Source organism: Pelmatolapia mariae, linkage group LG23 (assembly GCF_036321145.2).
Source record: "Pelmatolapia mariae isolate MD_Pm_ZW linkage group LG23, Pm_UMD_F_2, whole genome shotgun sequence".
Taxonomy (NCBI): domain Eukaryota; kingdom Metazoa; phylum Chordata; class Actinopteri; order Cichliformes; family Cichlidae; genus Pelmatolapia; species Pelmatolapia mariae.
In genome coordinates, this window is record NC_086246.1 from 28,061,608 (window position 1) to 28,079,154 (window position 17,547).

At 40.7% G+C, this 17,547-nt stretch overlaps 1 protein-coding gene across 1 annotated transcript in view; it reads right to left on the reverse strand.

The window, feature by feature from the left end:
• The window catches only part of LOC134619986 (receptor tyrosine-protein kinase erbB-4-like), a 356,445-nt gene that overhangs the window by 322,649 nt on the left and 16,249 nt on the right, over positions 1-17,547 (reverse strand). The window lies entirely within an intron of this gene.

Here is a 17,547-nt window from a genome sequence, read left to right on the forward strand (position 1 = left end):
CAGAAGTCCTACGTCAAGATGCTGAACTATCTTCTGTAGCCACCCTTTGTGATTGAAGGAGCAGCTAAAAAAAAGGGCAAATGTCAAATGCATTACATTGTCAAAAGTATTTGCTCATCTGCCTTCACTAACATTTGAACTTGAGTGACATCCGATTCTTAATCCACTGGATTTAATCATGTGGGTCCACCGTTTGCAGATATAACAGCTTCAACTCTCCTGGGAAGGCTTTCCAAAAAGTTTAAGAGTGTTCATGGGAATTTTTGAGTGTTCTACCAGAGGCATGTTTGTGAGGTCAGACACTGATGTTGGAGAAGAAGGCCTGGCTCACAGTCTCCGCTCTAATTCACCCCAAAGGTGTACTATTGGGTCAGGACTGTGTGCAGGCCAGTCAAGTACTTCCACACCAAACTCACTCATCCATGTCATCATGGACCTTGCTTTGTTCACTGGTGTGCAGTCTTGTTGGAACAGAAAGGGAGCATCAACAAACTGTTTCCACAAAGTTAGAAGCATGAAATTGTCCAAAATATCTTGGTATGCTGAGGCATTAAGAGTTCCTTTTACTGGAAGTAAGGAGGCGAGTTCAACTCCTGGAAAACAACCCCACACCATAATCCCCCCTCCACCAAACTTTACACTTGACACAGTGCAATCAGACAAGTACTGTTCTCTTGGCAACCTTCAAACCCAGACAAGCGCTCTAGAGTCCAGTGACGTCTCTCTGTGCACTGTTCTTCAGCTAATCTGAACTCCACATAAAGTTGTGAAGTCTGTAGCGATTGACTCTACAGAAAGTTGGTGACCTCTGCACACTATGTGTCTCAGCATCCACCGACCCCTCTCAGTGGTTTTATGTGGCCTACCACTTTGTTACTGAGTTGCTGTCGTTCCCATTCGCTTCCACACCTGAATTCAATGATTGTGGATGGGCGAGTGAATACTTTGGGCAATATAGCGTAGATTAGTCTTAGCAAAGAAATAGCAAGCTGCTCAGGAACTGGAGAAGTCCAACAAAAAGCTACAGTGATGTCTCGGCCTTAATGTTAATACTGTACTCAGGTATGTGTCAGAGCAGCAGAGGTGGGAGCAAATTAAGTACTTCATTACTATATTTAAGTAGAATTTTCTGGTACTCCCTAAATTTATATTTTCATAACAGGCTCATTACTTTAGGATTAACACATTTGAGGGTGGTTATTACATATTGTGCATCGCAATGCGCTTTTCCAACATGAAACTAATTTGAACCTAAACAGAGGGAACAATAACATATACAAGTGGAGAAGAGTTGGGAAAAATGAGGAAGAAGGTAAATACAAAAAGTGAATAGTAACAAAATACTGGCCAGCCTCACCCGCTAAACCACCTCTGGATTCTTTGTCCACCCTCCTCTGGTCCCTCCATTTTTTAATTTATTGTTTATCTGTTTATTTATCTGACTCTTCTATTGCTATTATTATTTTCTTGCATTGATATTTTCTGATTCCTTTTCCCTGCTTACAATAGACCAAGACTAAGTGTTTATGTGTTACTTAATTCACTGTTGATCCATCCAAATACATGCTTGTATAATTTTAACTAAGGAGAGAGACAGTACTTCATGCTTTTCTACTTTATATGAGCACTCATAGTACTTTCTTAATACAAGCCTCATTCACACAAGTACCTTTTTTCTGTGCCTAAGCACTAAAGTTATGCTCACACACTCATACAGATGCACCAGGAGAAGCTCAGGACTTGCTGCCTAAGGATACTTCAGCCATGGATTGAATCACCAACCCTTACGACGAGCCAATCTCCCACCTGAACCACAGCTACTTATTTGCATACTCATACATACACTCTGATGTTCTGTATCGTGCTTCTCTTCCCTGTTTTAATGTGATCACTTATGTCTGTTTTTTTGTCAATTAAAAAAAGATTCATCATTGGTGTTTATCGCACACAACCAATACTGTATATAAGACATACAGATGAAAGAGACAAAAAACACATGATTAATGTTTCATTTATTGCAGTTTACTGAGGGATTAAAATGGGCTAGAATGATCCAGTATGGTGTTGAATGTGCAGAAGTCAATAAGTTGTGATCCTCGTTTTCAGCTTCTAGCTAGCACTGCTGAAGAGGAGCAAGTGTAAATGGAGTAATGTCTTTTTTTGTTTTAAATTGGCAGCTAATTTTAAATACAACTTTTCAAACCGTTTAACAAAAATCAGCAGACACACAAACAGTTTCTGTGCAGCTTGTCACACATCTGCTAGCTCAGCTAAAGGTGCAGTTCTTCCCAGGGAGATAAAAGAAGAGCTAATGTGTGATAAGTTCACTCTCAGAGATGGAGATAGATGTAAGAATGAGAGGAGAGGATACTTAATACTATTTTATCATTATATTAATATAACATGAGGTTCAGTTAGCTTAGAACAAAGAGCTTTTTACTTTTAATGCTTTCAGTACATTTCAAAGTCTGTATTTTGTCAGTTTTACTTGAGTAAAAAAGTTCAATCAGTGCATGAACTTCTACCCATCTTTTTTTGTTGTTTTTTTTTAAACGCAAGTATCTCTATTTCTAGTTAAGTGACAAATGTTTGATACCTCTGCAGAGCAGGAATGAGAAATAAAAAAGAAGCTGCAGAGCAATGAAGAGCAGTTCTCGATGATTGGGTTTTTTTTAATGACATGACAAGTCCTATCTTGAATTACACATATCTAAGAAAAAAGTCAAATAACCAATTTTAGAAAACACATACATACACAAGATGTCACATCCATTGAGGTACCAGGTTTTTACTCAGTGTGTTAGCTCCTTTTCTTGGATAAACAGATTGAGGTAAACCATAATTTTTACAACAGCTCAGATTCCATCACAATCTACAGGTCATTGAAATGTGTGGAGAACGGAAAGAAAGTGATGTATTTTAGTGACAAAATTACTGATAATTAAAATCAACTAAGAATGTGACCAATAATCTACGACACACGTGGGCTAAATACAGTCCAAAGACCTTCTCAATCGCCACTGACATCTTTTAAAAAACACCAAACATACAAAAAAATAAATCAATAAGAGCTGACGTGAATAAATCATGCTAAATATACTCACAATGATGAAGTAAGTGTCTGCCGTCTCTGTACTGAGTTTCTTACCCTGTATATGGACTTAAACTCAACTGTCTTAAACAGCAGACTCCAATGGTCCCTGGTTCTGTTCTGCAGCCTCAGTAAGCTAACAGCAACAGCACATGAACCAGTTAACACCGAGCTGTACAGGGACCCCCCACTGAACTACGTACTGTAATGCACTGTATACTGGAGTTAGCCAATCATCTTTAAGCCATTTACAATTAGTCCAAAATGCTGCAGCCAGATTACTGAATGGGACAAACAAAGAAAGATCCCATCTGTTCACATCTGTGTTAGCAGTCGTGCACTGGGTGGAGTACACAATCCAGACTAAAGGTACGAAACGCTTTGATTATAAATGTGCTGTATAAATAAAATTTACTTACGCGGGTATTTTTGAAAACAGAGATTTTCCGTTTTCGTTTTTAAAAAAAATCCTGTCCACACCTAAACGCAAAAATGAAGGAAAGCGCTACTAGGAACATGCCAAAGCAACAGGTGGCGATCTAACCGTGTAGAAATTTTGGCCAATCAGAAGTCTAGAATAGTGATGGGATTTCCGGCTCTTTTTAGAGAACCGGCTCTTTCGGCTCGGCTCACTAAAAAGAGCCGGCTCTTTCGGCTCCGAACCGGCTCTTCAGGTTGTTTTGTTGCTTTAATTAATTTATTATTAACAATAATATAAAATTATGCACAAAAGGAATTACTAATGTAAAAAAAAAAGTGGTTTTTTTTATATATATGTTTATATATAAATATATATGGTTGCCCCTAGAGACAAAGCACGTACAAACTCCAAAAAGAACGTACAAACTCCAAAACACATTTCTAGCGTTAACTGAACTTCCAAAACAGAGCTACCTAGATCACTTAAATTACACAATTGAAAGCATATGTGTATGGTTTGTGTATTTATACACAAGCACTCATATATATTCAAATAATTTAAAAAAAAAAAAGTTCATTTACCTGTTACTACCACACACCAAATCCGGTCGTTGGTATTTGCTGGCTTGTGTAGCCACTAGGTAACAAAAGCTCAACACTGCGCCTAGCATCCTGGAGCACTTCTGTCGTGTTTTGTACGTGTTTTGGAGTTTTTACGTGTTTTGGAGTTTGTACGTGCTTCAGAGTTCGTACGTGTTTTGAAGTTTGTACGTGCTTTGTCTCTAGGGGCCACCGTAAATATACTTTTATTTATTCACGCCACATAAAATGTAATAAATAAATCACATAATACAAAAACCAACTAGTCACAGTTCAACTTTTAACTATTTAAATTTTCAGCTTTTTCCTTTTAAACAAATTTAAAGTGAAACAACACAAAACACTGCAAACCACAACACAATTAAATATAAATTAAAATATGAAAACAGAAAGAACATGCATATTCTCTGTCATATGGGCCTGCATGAATAAACTTTCTGAATCCTTTATCATCCGCAACTGAAAATAGTTGTGGATGATTACTATACCTTTCTAATGTGACGTTCTTGTCCCTGGCTCTCTTTCTCTGTCTCTCCCTCCTGCTCTGTTACTGTGCTACTGAGAGTGTAACTACCACCCCTCCCCCCTCTGCCCAGTGCAAAGCACAAGGCTCGCGTGCGGATTGAAGCGAAAAGAAAAAAGTGCGAGAGAGAGAGAGGGTGAGAGAAAGAAAAAAAACCCCACGGCTCGCGATAAGGAGCCGGCTCACGTCGTTCACGTCAAAGAGCTGGCTCTAAGAGCCATTTCGTTTGCGACCGACCCATCACTAGTCTAGAAGCCTGGGTGGGAAAGAGTAAACAAAGATGGCGCATAGAAGCAGAACCGAGTCCTATGTGTGGAGGGACAGAAACTGTGTGTATATTTAAGCATTTAAACACTGCAGAGAGTAAAATTAACAGTAACAGTATTTTGTCTAAGTCAGCCATCGTAGAAATCCATTTCACCGAAACAATAACGTGGCGCACAGTGTGACGTCAAAAAAGGCGCACACCTTTGACGCTGCATTTTCTCCATTTCCACACGTAAATGTTTTCGAAAATCTCCACCCTGGCAGGAGTTTTTAAAAATCTCCGTTTTCAGTGACCGAAAACGCCGTTTACTTGTGCACGAAAGGTGCAAATGCATAGAAAATTCTGCGTTTTCAAAAATACCCGTGTACGTGTGGACGTAGCATTAGAGCATCCGAACAGATCAAGGAGCACAATCTCTGCAACAGTCCGAGACAGTGCAGTTATTCTGTCAAAGTCCAGGATGACAGGAGCTCGGAAGACCCATTGCTCACTAATCAGCTATGACCAAACTTTAAAAATAACAGCACCTCGATTGCCAAATAGTTTACAGATTGCATCGTTCCTTGAGGTAGATGAAAAAATAAATACTAAAATAGACCTAGTGGCTAGTAATACACCATGTATGGAAGACATTGAATACATATACACTTACAAAATGTGTAGATAAATAATAAATATTAGCCAAGATTTTCTTTCTTCAGTCATTTAGGTTTGAACTCTTGTAAGCTGCATAAGCCTCACTCAGATACACTTGTCATATCAGAAAATCATTTATTTAATTTCATGAGTATCAATGTGTCTGTGTGGTATGAGGTTTTAATTGATCATACAGACTGACACACAGGAGTCAAAGTTTTCTAACAAAGCTAGACAGCTCTTCATTTGTGGAACGAGGTGTCTTTTTGAAGTATAATGTAATCTGACATGTTTGTAAAATTCAGGGATTTTAACACATCTTTCCATTCGATTGGTCAGGGTGTGGCCCTCTAATGAAAAAATGTGGCCGTTCCCGCCCTAGAAAGAGCAGAGGTAATCACTGTGTGTGAGTTTGATTAAACTCCGACTAATATTTTAGCAGCAGTAGCAATTCTTGCGACCTGTGAACCAGCTAACCAATGACATCCTTCGGCTGGATGAGCTAAAAATGCAGGGGATTCCAAGAAGAAGAAAATCTAGTTAAGTTGTTTGTATGACGTGTCCTGCAGCTGTTAAAATGCATTAGCCTACGATTTCGTAGCTTTTAGCATCACACAGCAGGCAAGACTACTTTCTTTTAGCCAAGAAACATAACTTTGCTTATCTCTGCATATCAAAAAATGCTAATACGGCTCATTTTTTCAACTGCTGAACTAGGGATGGGTACCGATATCTGGTGCCATTATGGCACCGGTTCTGACATAAACGGTAGTAACCAGACCGAAAAGCAGCGCACATTTTGGTGCTTTGTTTCAGTGCTTTTTTTTTTTTTCCTGAGATGTCATACACTTTGGATTCTAGCCAATCATTTTACCTTTCCAAGGATAGTAGGTGGGCCCAGGTACGTACGTTCTTTTAGAGCAGAGCTACAGATTAAAAATGCCCAAGGTGAAGCGGTCAAAGTCTGGCTGTACTTCACAGCAAAAGATGCAAACTCAGCAGCCTGCAACAAGTGCTTTAAGGTGATACTGTGCAAAGGAGGTAACGTCTCGAATCTGATGAAACACCTGGCGACGCATAGCGTTTTTTTAAAAGCCGAGAAATGCACCATATTTGATAGCTTGCTGCAAGACCTCACGCCGAGCACATCTACTGCGGGTGTGGTAAATCTCCATTAGCGAGTTAGCGCGGATCGCCCCATGCGTGGGGCTGGACGGTGCTTATCATTTTGCAGAAAAAAAGAGACTGCTAAAAATAAAAACATAAGAGGTTTTTGGACAAAGTTTGTGTCCTCCATTCTTTAAGCACCGGTTTGAGCACCGTTTAAGCACCGGCACCGTTTCAAAAGTACCGATTTAGCACCGGTATCGGATAAAACCTAAACGATACCCATCCCTATGCTGAACACACGGCAACTACAGAAATGCAAATATGTGCATGTAAACACACAGTCTGCTCCGATATGCATGCTCAAATGTCACTGATAAAAAGGTGACTGAGAGATCAACAGAGGGGAAAGAGAAGAAAAAAAAACACAACACAAGAATCAAAGACTTACATTTACCTCCAAGAAAAATGGCACTCGAGCTATTATGAACCCATCATGCAGGAAACAATGCAGGAAATCACACTACACCTGACATGACATTTAGACTGTGCAACTCAATCTGAAGCGAACAACAGCATCTGGGGAAAAAAAAAAAAGAAGAGGAAGTTGGGGTGGTGGCGGGTGCAGGGGGATGTTGGCGTGATGGTGCCGGGGCTGTATTTAATTAGGAGACAAACATGTGGTATTTAAATGGTAAATTAGCGGTGTGCTGTGAATTGGCCACACTGGTCCAAGCTATGGCGGAGACAATGTTTTGGCGCTCCCGGGGTCGGTCACGCATGCAAACGTGCACATGTGTGCACACACACACACACACACACACACACATGTGCGAAAAACAGAACGACACACCCTGCTGAGCAAAGCCATAAAACCACACACTTAATTATGCTCTTAATTAAGCCTGGAGCTCAAAAGGCTAACAACACGCACTGTACGGACGACCGCACGGCAGGTTTTAAGAGCTCGTGCGCTTCTGTGCAAATTAATGTCATGCTTCTTATTAACGCGCGCGCGCGTGTGTGTGTGCATGTTTTAACATCCGTGATTCATTTGCGGACACATGTGCGACTCCATTTGGACAAATTAAAATGTGTGTCGCATGCATTAAAAGCTTCCCTCGATTTGCTAGTCTTGGGTTCTTTTTAGGAAGGCAGTTCCAATAATAAACTCCACTCAACCTTTAAGCTTTGTTTCAACCGCCTTCTTAAGTTCCCTGCAGTATATTTTGTTTTAATGAACTTTGTTAATGCCCGTTTCTGCTTATTATTGCGCTCCCTATAAGGTGAACACCATATTGTGGGGTCCCTCGGTCTTGTCCAGCCGCTTGCCGCCTTGTCCGCGCTGAGCATGTGTTGTGATGCAAATGAGGCCCGCTGCCTGCGCGCAGCAACACCACTTTTTAATTGAACCTTTTGATCTGTGGCTAATTCCACTAATTAGCAGCACTATTTTCCCAACAGAATGTGTTTTTCTGCTGTGCGAAGTGTGTGTTTGAGCGCGTGCGGGTTTGCGTGTATAAGTTTTTTTTTTTTTGTTTTTTTTTGCTAACTACCCACCAAGACAATTGCCGGCTGGCATTTAAAAGGCCTTCTGAAATAAATAAATAAATGAAAAAAGCAAATCTCCTTTCTTAATCTGAGGCGTAGAAGAGACAGGTGCGCTGTTAAAGGTAATAACGTTACATAAAAACAGCACAGATGCTCATTATACAGGCACACACAGGCAAATGAGCAGTAAGTGTTTTATGCGCCAGTATAGTTTTATATCAGCGTTGTAGTCTCATAGCATCTGAGTGTGTTGGAAGCAACTGTGAATCTGTGCTGATATGAACACAGCTGCAGTCTGCCACTGAATGCAGTTTATACACTTGGTGTTAAATGATGATTAGCTTTAATTTGGGCCTTCATGTGCTAAATTATGTCTTATATACACTATATGTGCGCAGCAACAGCCTACAAAACGCTACGTGTGTATACACAAGCACCCCCATCTGCAAACAACACAACCCCGTATGAAGTTGTTGCTCTTCTTCTCACTGCTCAGGCAGCTGTCTTCAAACACTGAGGAGTTTTCAGAAGGAATGTTCCCTACCTAATATCTTTAAGTATCACAGCTTGCTGATCACAGCGGATGGCAGCTGTCACAGCATTTACAGGAAAATTCAAATGGAGATTTAGCAAAGGTGCAAAAGCACAAATGAAGATGTTAATAGAGCTATTTGAAACTGCTTCTACAGCTTGGGTGTATGAGAGATATTTTTATAATGTCATGCAATGCAATGGTGGCTTTAAAGCCACACATTTACTGTTTTTGCCATTAACATCTTATTTCTTCGGGGCCAAGAGTGACCATCTTTGGGTTAGAGGGTGGAATGCTAGGTGTATCTGATATCCCCCTGTTTGTCATCATAATAATAATGCAACATGATCGACACTGCAACTGACCTGTCATGTTGTTGTGATGTCGTAGCTTTGCATTGTGGGGAAAAAAGAGAAGAAAATGCCTTTGTTTATATCAAACTCTCTTAATATAATGAATATATTATCCTGTTAGGTTTGCGGTTAGCCACATTTTAGTTACTTATGCTTTTCCCAGTGATAGTTTGCAATAGCATTAGCTAACCTTTATACTAATGCTAACTGAATGCTAACACCATCATGGAGATATCAGATCATGTGGGGGTGCTATGAGAGATAGAGTTTTATTTGAAATTAGCACAGACTTTTTGCTCAGTTTGTTACCATAATTGCAGAGATATAGCTAATTGTTGCTTTAACATTTTAGTATCTATTCTTACTTATCATGTTTGTTCTTTATAACAGCCACAAAAAAATGACACCATCAGCATTTAGGTTGGCTGCCTAATTTTGTTTTTCGTTCCCTTTCGTTCTGTCGCAGATGTCTTCCTGTTAAAAGGGAGTTTTTCCTTCCCACTGTCACAAATTACTATCTCACAGTTATTTGGTCACCTGATTCTTGAGGTTTTCACTCTATTGTTGTAAGGTCTTTCCCTACTAGTGATGGTAAATTTGATTCTTTTTACTGAATCGAGTTTTAATGAGTCACTCACCAAAGTGAATCGGGTTTTTTGAGTCATTTGATTCACTGAGTCAGTTGACCAGAGAGTGCAAAAAATGTACATTTTCACTCAAACTTAATTTCTTTTCTCTTTTCATGTAAATCCTACTGCTAAGATGAGTGATTCTAAAAGAAAACAACAATTTTATAAAGCAAAAAAGAGCAAAAAAATGTCTAAAGGGAACATTTATCTTGTTTATTTTTATTTTATTAGTATTTTCCTTAAATGTGTCAAGTATATATTTTCTCATCTAAATGTCCACTGAGCCGTGAGCCAGGGGGCGGTAATGCGCCTTAACATTGGTTGCCAACCAAGAAGAAGAAGCTGTGAGCCCGGAGGGAGGGGGTGAGTCAGTGAGTGATTCGTTCGCTCTATGATTCAGCACAGGAGGGAGGGGGTTAGCGAGTCCTGAGTGACTCGCTGGCTCTACGATTCAGCACAGGAGGGAGGGGGTGAGCGAGTCCTGAGTGACTCGCTGGCTCTACGATTCAGCACAGGAGGGAGGGGGTTAGCGAGTCCTGAGTGACTCGCTGGCTCTACGATTCAGCACAGGAGGGAGGGGGTGAGCGAGTCCTGAGTGACTCGCTGGCTCTATGATTCAGCACAGGAGGGAGGGGGTTAGCGAGTCCTGAGTGACTCGCTGGCTCTACGATTCAGCACAGGAGGGAGGGGGTTAGCGAGTCCTGAGTGACTCGCTGGCTCTATGATTCAGCACAGGAGGGAGGGGTTAGCGAGTCCTGAGTGACTCGCTGGCTCTACGATTCAGCACAGGAAAGGAGGGGGTGAGTAGCTCAAATGTGCTGTTAGCATGTTAGCAGAGCGATGCTACTGTGAACCGAGGAGCTATTGTCTTGATGTGAGCTTCTACTCAGGGTTTTTTCTTCCAGTTCAGAGCAGAAATGTTTTTGTTAAGATACTGGATGTTGTGTTTTTCTCCACAATTTTAATTATAAGCTAGATATATTGCTGCTAACAGCAACAGGGATGAGTCAGTGAGTCAGTTGGGCTTGTGAATCATGATTCATGAGTCAGTAAAGTGATTCTCGAGTATTGAACGATTCGTTCATGATTCGCGCATCACTATTCCCTACACCATAAAGCAACTTGAGGCGAATGTTGTTGTTATTTGGTGCTATATAAATAAAATCCAATTGAACTGAACTGAAATGCTGCTATCAGCCTGCCATTGGGTTTGAATTTTCCCACGCTAAATTTACAGCACAGAGACAGTACGTCAGCAAACAAACCCAGAAGTGCTTCATTATGACTCACTGATGATTAAGTGGATCTAGCGATTATAGTTAGAGCACAATAATTGAAAATTAAAATTCTCTGTGTACCGTAGCTTGTTGGTTACTGATTGGTTCTGAACTAAAACCTAGAGAGAATGCAACTAGCTAAATTCCTAAGCAATGAATTTCAGTTAATTAAATTAATTAATTTCAATTAATTACCTTCACCTTCTTTATAGTTATCTTGAAGGGAGAAATCAGCTATGAAGGCCAAAATGGCGCTAACGCGTTAATGAGCTAACCGCGCTAACACGTTGACGCTGTGCAGCCCCACGCACGGGGTGATCCGTGTTAACTCGCTAACAGAGATTTGCCGCATTAATGCGGTTATGGCGTTAATGTCTTTTTAACGAGGTTAACGCTGACAGCACTAGTTTGTACAATGTCTAAATATATGTTTCCTGCATGCTCACTACTCTGTCACTTGGCAAGAAGTCATGTTTTTTGTTGTTTAATACCAAAATCCCACAATCGTCACGATTGAGCTCGACCCAACATTAGCTTTTGACGAATATATCGGTAATGACATCAGCATTTATAAATGTCAATAAAAGAACATTTAAAAAGTAAAGAAGAGACAGGAGAAACACCCTTCAGCCATGTTATGAGTGTAGCTTCTCCCCACAACCCCACAAATACAACAACCGAGTGAAAACGTCACACAGGGTGTAAACGAGTAATCCACGAGCTGTTGTGACACTAAAACAAGATTATTTTAAATGTTACTGTGTTTATCATAAGGAATCAGAAAAGCTGCACATAGCTTATGTTAGTGAAATCTGTTTTTGTTTCATGTTGCAGAAAGAAAAAGAAATATTGTCCAAATATCAGATCTTTAAATCACCAAACACCAGTATCAGTTGTAAAACTGTATAGCGGTCAGGCTCTATTATCACCACAACTTTATTTGTGCCAAAAAAATGTCACCTTGCAGGCTTTGGGATCTTATTGGTAATTTCAATTAATCAATCAAATGGTAGAGTTTTTTAAAATTTGATATTTTTTTAGTTTGACTTGCCATTGCAGTAAAATATACGCCAAGACAGTTACTATGTGCACAAAATTTCTCCTACATTTTCACACTCCAGCTCTCCAAAGGTTCCATCTGCAAAAAAATCTGACACTGCGTGTCAAAATAATTAATTACTTCATCCTTTCAAAGCAGCAAACACTTTAAAATAAGGTGTAGAATTTAAAAATGAATGTTATCTAATTTCAGGGCTGCACACTGTGTGTTTGTGTGTGTGTGTTTCCACACTTACATATCTCCTACTTTATTCTGCATTGTCGCGGGTTCTTTGTGAATCTCTGAAGCTGCCCTGATAACTAAGCACCTCCACTGCCTCCCTCCCCTAGATAGCCGATTACGGCGGCCCTCCCACTGATAAAACTGGGTTCTTGCATCACCATCTTTTACAAAGCTTCGTTAGTGCCTCCCTCCCTTCTCCCTTTTAACTAGATATACTTTCAGGATAGCGAGTGCAATGCTCCAGATATAAAACTTCTGCAGGTGCTTCTTCTGTTGGAATACAAATCAGCAGGGAAATAATGGTAAAATAAACCAAAGCTTAGAGGTTATAAAAGGCCCATATTAACTTGATATGCTAACAGTTGGGATGTGCGTCAGAAATTTAACACCCCCATAATGTTTTCCTAGAAGAGCTGCCTTTCACTTTTATTTTCCAATTTGTCTTCGATGGGACTTTATGCTGTCTCTGGTGGCATGTATACAGTTAAAGGAGCCGCCGAGTTCATCTCGCTCGCAAAGGGATTGGAGGAGTGCAAATGTGGTATCTCGTATGTTTGATGTCACACAACAAAGAGCGTTCAGCCTGGAAGCAGTGTGCTGCGAAACAGCAACAGCAGCACAGTTACAAACTTAGAACGCCATGTCAGCTTTCGGCACTGCTGACTTTCCCTCCTCCTCTCTCTTTCTCTCTCATGCCACTCAAAAACTTCCAGGCAGCGAAAATGAGACGAAGAGATGCGGGAGATGATATCTGTCAGAAGATGAGATTCAGAAAGAAAAGGGGAAGAGAGTGACAGACTTATAGTCTGTCCTTCCCGTGTCAGCCTCAGCACGCCTAGTTGCGTCTTGCTTACGTGTCCTCCAATCACCCCTCTAAACAAGTGCCAAAGCTTGATTACAATCTCAAAAGTGACAGAAACACTCAAGACAATAATTATGTCTGTTTTCCCCGTGGCACTCGAGAAATCACTTGAACGTGGCGGTGGCAACTCACCATCTACTCTGCCTTCATTGTTGGTTCAAGAACGAAAAGCCCAACTGGGACCAACAATCAGTACACAATTGTGTTGTGTATGCACTGTGATTGGTCAAACGCCACTCATTTACATAATTACCATAAACCTTGAGGGTTTTTATTATTGATTACTATATCAGTTCTCCTTCTCTTTAGCGCAGTTACCTTTCCTCTGTATTGCCGTTGAAAATAAGTACATATGGTTATATAAGAGCTCTAACAGTCATACTATGTAGGGTTAGATATATTGGCTTGCCATTTTATCTAGCAGACACTGGCCTTTTATTAAATATCAGATATCAGCCCGTCAGTGTCCTCTATCACAAAAATGATGGATGTTATTCCCCAGCCACCGCTGCAGTATAAAGAAAGTGTGCACAGCCTGCAATGCGGGTGTATTTTCACTGGCATTCTGTATTAGTTGGACTCTAAATGCACATGTGGTGGGTCGCCTTTCGGCAATGTATGCCGATGGTCTGACACGTGTTTTCAAAACTGAGGTCGCGCAAAACTTAAGGAAACTAGAGCACATGAGTTACTTCTGCTATGACAACCCCGCACATTTCAAAAAGCTGCTCACATTGTCTTTACTGAAAGCGGTGTTCGGTATAATTAATTGCTCCCATGCAATCACTAGAGCGTTAATTCAACTTAATTTATTCCACTAGCACAGAATCACAACAGCAGTCATCTCAAGGCTCTTTTTAATTGAAGGTAAAGCGTCGACAATATTTTAAATATAAGTGGAAGGACTGTCCTCTTCAAACCAGGAGGTTGCCTGAGAGCTGAAGGCTCTACCTACCATTCTACTTTCCCAAACCCTTGTCACCACAGGTAAGAGTAGCCTGCCTTCTCATAGCAAAGAGCCCTGCTGGTATGCTATGGGGCATTCAAGGGGTAATTGGGTTATAACTCAGGACTTCACATGTGAAGTGAAGGATTTTAAATTTGGGGCTTGCTTTTGAACCAGAAGAGGACCTTCACCAAACTCAGGACACATGTCACTTTATACTGTATATTTAAAGTGGACTGTTACACTAATTTCTCACATTTTTATTCTTGTATTGTACTGCAGTAGCACTGCATGTTTCCAAGTTCAAAATAAACTATATTCATCTTATTGCAGCACCTTTTCCCATTAAGGCAGCTTTTTTCTGATTGGTTGTTGCTCGCAAACAGAAAATGTCAATTGCAGCTAGGTTTAAGGCTCAAGCTATCTATGTACCTTAAGCCGCATACACAATGGAAGTGATTCATAGTTACACAGCTATAGGAAAAAGATTTATATTTGGCTAATTCAAGCGACTGCAAGCAAAATAACTGCTGGTGATGCAAAGTGGGCGGGACTCACATTAAACTTAATGGCAAACGACTGAAGAGACTACCACTGAGTGTCTTCGCCCCTCCCTGACCCTGGTTCTGCCGGAGGTCTCTTCCTGTTAAAAAGGGGTTTTTCCTTCCCACTGTTGCCAAGTGTTTGCTAATAGTAAAAGTTCAATGTAAAAGCTGTGCTTAACCACTAAAACAAACATGTTTCAAAAGGTGCAACTTTTACTTTGAAGCCGAAGGGTCTACATTTCTGTAGTTTCATTGCCACTCTATGATTAGGCTCCACACAATCTACGGGTAACTCCAGTTGGTCTATTAGAAACCAAAGCACCCTGTTTGCCAACAATTTTACTCAGCAACAGCAATCAACTTACCCCAACCACTCACCAACCAGTCACAGAATACACATTGTTCCCTACTGACAGCAACCACTTGCAACAAAGTAGGGAATACTCAGGGCTTAGGTCTCTATGCCTGTGAGACTGGGGCATTAAATGGCCAAACTGAAGCTAGAGCCTCTTTATGACATCATACACACAGAAGAGCAGAAAAAAGTGGATATTCAGAGCAGGCTGAAGCATAAGGAATTACTTCCATGTATGCTGACCTCATTATTATTCACTATTGAACCAGTATACATATGACATTTTTTTGTAATTATACTAAACATATTTACCCAAACCATTAATAACACCCATGGACAAAAAAGCATGTGGGCTAAATTGTCCATATGCTCCTGGATACAGTGTCTGATTGCTAATAAAAGATACAAATTATCAGATTTGACAAACACATGACAGTAAGTCCAAGGCAACTAATACTTTAAAACACTGCCATGTTGAGATTAGCGCAGCTCAGGGTAATTAATAACACAAGCTTAGGAGAGCTTAAATTCTATTACCAGAGTCAGGCACTAAAAAAATAAATAAAAGCTGTAATGGTGTGCGTTTGAGCCAAAATACAGGTCACCGCTCATTTTTTCGCCCTCACACGTTACCAGGTTTTGTTTATAGAGGAAGGTGCTACATTTACCTGTTCCTTCCATTCTGAACAACACTCGCCTTTGGTTAGCCCTAAAAGCACACAAGCCTTCAGTGGAGACGCACACACCTGCACACACAAGCATATGCTCTCACAAACAGGATGTTCCATGCACAAGCACGCCTGAGGTATGTGCACACATGCTAATACACAGCACAGGTCACACACACACACAAAGACACACACACACGCACAGCTGATGCCATTCGGGAGCAGCGGCCTTGAGATGCAGCGCTCTAATTAAGTAAATAAGAGAATCGAAGGGGCAGATGGTGGGAGAAGAAGAAAAGGCAAATAGCCACACTTCCTCCTCTTTCAGTCTGTGTAGCCCACAGGGCTGCAACTGTTTCCTTTCCTCTCACCTAAGCCTTTTTTCCCCCTTTCTTCTGCTTGCTCGCCTTTTCCTGGTAATTCTCTAGAAGAACACACATCACGCTTGCTGTCTTGTTGTTGAGAGCTTCTTTTTCGTCTTTTATTCTTACTATTGCTGTTTCTCTCCCTCTCTGGAGTCTTTGTTTCCATGTGTATGTGTGTGCTTACTGTATACCCATGTCACATGTAGCGCAGGTAGATATCTCGGCCCAGAAAGGAAGTGTTGCTTAGCCTGACAGTGCCTGTCTCTAGGTGTGTGCATATTCTCTGTCTGGCACTTTCACTACAACAACTCTGCCTCACTGTCTTATCTTCACTTCAAAGAAAAAATGTTTTTGCATCAATTCTCTGCTTGCTAGCTCTGTCAAACCGTGACATTTAGTCTGAGAGAAGTAGCTGTGACAGAAATCACTTGCTTACTCTGGGAAGCTTGATGGCCAGTGAAATGACTAAAATGAGTCAACTTCATTCACTTTTGCTACTAAAGTTTGAATCCCTGGAATTTTCATGAAATCACAGCCAACGTTTGATACTTATGTTTTGCATGTTTGTAGGATTTGCTCTGCTAGTTAAGCAATGTATGAACATTCTCCAACCTGTCATTGTCAGTCCAAAACCAGTGATTGCATTATATCCTGAGGTGTGCTTTGCACTTGTGTTTGTTGTGGAAATCAATACAAAATCAGCAATTTGGGATATTATGATATATTATATTACAATATTTAGATCAAAGATGACCTGAAAACAAACAGTTGGTGATAAATTCTAAGAAGGTATAACATGTAGCCATCGATTGTCTTCATGCATGCTCAATTATCTGGGTAAGTAAATCCCAAAAGTGGAAATGCTACGTTCAGATGAACAGAATCAACCTTTTGGGATCGATTGGTGGTTTTGGAATAGAGCTAGCAACTTGCTGCTTGCTCCTTTAGCAATGGGTTATTGGATAGCTCTACACCTCGGAAAGGTGCCACGTCTCACTACATGCGTTACTCATAGCTATACTCATAGCTCTGATACCATATCCATACTGATTATCTCTAATATTGCTTTTCCAGCAGTATATCAATGGCTGTGTTCAACTCTCTTTAAATGGTCCAAGAAAACAAGACAGACTTGTTCAATTCCATTCAATTCAACTGAAGAGAGAGGCAGCCATATGTCATGACCATTTGGGGGGGTGCCCCACCCTACTATACAGCAGCAGCATTTTCCTGTTTATGAAAGAAAAGGAAGAAACAAGTTGCGCATACTTTCTTACATGACATTTTTCTTCTCTGCAAATATTACATTTGCCAGGTACTTCATGACAAACAACACTGAGCAGCATAATCAGCTGCTTCATCCTTGAGTCCCTGAGCAGCGGTTGAACTCCACCATCACTCACCCCCAACTGATCGTGGCAGATGGCCACCACTCCCTGAGCCTCGTTCTGCTGGAGGTTTCTTCCTATTAAAAGGGAGTTTTTCCTTCCCACTGTCACCAAAGCGCTTGCTCATAGGTCATATGATTGTTGAGGTT